This window comes from Triticum dicoccoides, chromosome 1A (assembly GCF_002162155.2).
Source record: "Triticum dicoccoides isolate Atlit2015 ecotype Zavitan chromosome 1A, WEW_v2.0, whole genome shotgun sequence".
Taxonomy (NCBI): domain Eukaryota; kingdom Viridiplantae; phylum Streptophyta; class Magnoliopsida; order Poales; family Poaceae; genus Triticum; species Triticum dicoccoides.
Window position 1 is genome coordinate 311,158,277 of NC_041380.1, and position 2,431 is coordinate 311,160,707.

Sequence of the window (2,431 nt, forward strand, 5' to 3'; positions counted from 1 at the left end):
AAAGGGGATGAGATTTTGATCATGAGTCATTTGCTCGAAGATATTGCTCCAAAAACCTCCGCCACAACCTCACAAATCCAATCTGTACAGAACCCTAAAGTTCATCTCCGTCCCATCGAAACAGACACACCCGGACCCACTGAAATACACCAGACAGAGCCACTGCCTAAACCCTAGAAACCCGATCTTACCGAGATGGCATTCAGTCCCACCGAAGTGCATGTGCCAACTCTCTGCAACCAATCGATTTCACTTCGGAAGTACTTAGTAACCGATCAGAATTAACGAGATGAGGTAACTTCTTAGGTCATCACAAATTGGCCCCATCGAGTGGATTCATCCAGTCCCATCGAAATGTCTAAAGTTCGAATCTTTTGCACTAGTTGGTGCCTCCGAGATTTATTTTTGGTGCCACCGAGTTGTGCATAAAAGTGAGTAACAGTTGGATTTTTGGTGAAGTCTATATATACCCCCACCCACCTCCTACTCTCAGAGAGAGCAACCAGGATGAAGCCACCACTTCCCACATCCATTTTTGAGAGAGAACCACCTACACTTGTGTTGAGATCAAGGGATTCCACTCCAACCATTTGATCCTTGATTTCTAGCCCCCTCAAGTTGCTTTCCACTCCAATCCTTCTCCTACCCAAGCCAAATCATGAAGAGAATGATTGAGTGTTGAGGAGACTATCTTTTGAAGCACAAGAGCAAGGAATTCATCATCAACAACAACACATGCTAGCTTTTCAAGAGTGGTGTATCATAAATTGGTTAGGTGTCACTTAGGAGCCTCCAAATCATGTGGAGTTGAACCAAGGAGTTTGTAAGGGCAAGTAGATCGCCTACTTCGTGAAGATGTACCCCAAGTGAGGCTAGTCCTTCATGGGCGTAAGCCATGGTGGAATAGACAGGGTTGCTTCTTCGTGGACCCTTCGTGGGTGGAGCCCTCCATGGACTCACGCAACCGTTATCATCCATAGGTTGAAACCTCCATCAATGTGGATGCACGATAGTGCCACATATCGGAACCACGCCAAAAATCTCCGTGTCTTCATTGCGTTTAATATCTTCTACCCCTCCTTTACATACATATGCAAAATCTTTACTTTCCATTGCCCACTCTTTAGACTTGCATGTGTAGGGTGTTGCTTGACTTGTGATAGTTGCTAAGATTTGCCTACAACTAAAACTGAGAAAATGATAAGTTTTTATTTGGTCAAGTAGTCTAATCATCCCCCTCTAGCCTACTTACGATCCTACACCATCGATGATTTCAGACGGCTCGGCGTCTTCAACAGGTTTCTGCCAACTGCAAGACCGCTTCATCCCCAAGGCCCAACTTCTCCTACAATGACCACGAATCACGAGGACAGTTTTGCAACCTTGGCGACTTGCAACACACCATTTGAGTCATCGATCTTTGACCGGCCACAGGTTAGGCTCTGGCCCGTTGAGGCGACCCCATGAAACCTCTTCGAACTCAACCTTCGCTTCAGGAGGCACCACTCCGGATAGGTGCGTGAAGTCATCCGCATCCCGGGAGGGAGCTGTGACGCCCCCGATTTAATCGTACACTAATCATGCACGCAAATGTGTACGATCAAGATCAGGGACTCACGGGAAGATATCACAACACAACTCTAAAACATAAATAAGTCATACAAGCATCATAATACAAGCCAGGGGCCTCGAGGGCTCGAATACAAGTGCTCGATCATAGACAAGTCAACGGAAGCAACAATATCTGAGTACAGACATAAGTTAAACAAGTTTGCCTTAAGAAGGCTAGCACAAACTGGGATACAGATCGAAAGAGGCGCAGGCCTCCTGCCTGGGATCCTCCTGACTACTCCAGGTCGTCGTCGGCGGGCTGCACGTAGTAGGGGCACCTCCGGTGTAGTAGGGGTCGTCGTCGACGGTGGCGCCTGGCTCCTGAACTCCAGCATCTGGTTGCGACAACCAGAAAGAAAGGAAAAGGGGAAAAAGGGGGGAGAAAGCAACCGTGAGTACTCATCCAAAGTACTCGCAAGCAAGGAACTACACTACATATGCATGGGTATATGTGTAAGGAGGCCATATCAGTGGACTGAACTGCAGAATGCCAGAATAAGAGGGGGATAGCTAATCCTGTCGAAGACTACGCTTCTGGTAGCCTCCGTCTTGCAGCATATAGAAGAGAGTAGATTGTAGTCCTCCAAGTAGCATCTCCAAGTAGCATCTCCAAGCAGCATCTCCAGTAGCATCGCATAGCATAATCCTACCCGGCGATCCTCTCCTCGTATCCCTGAGGGAGAGCGACCACCGGTTGTATCTGGCACTTGGAAGGGTGTGTTTTATTAAGTATCCGGTTCTAGTTGTCATAAGGTCAAGGTACAACTCCAAGTCGTCCTGTTACCGAAGATCACGGCTATTCGAATAGATTAACTTCCCT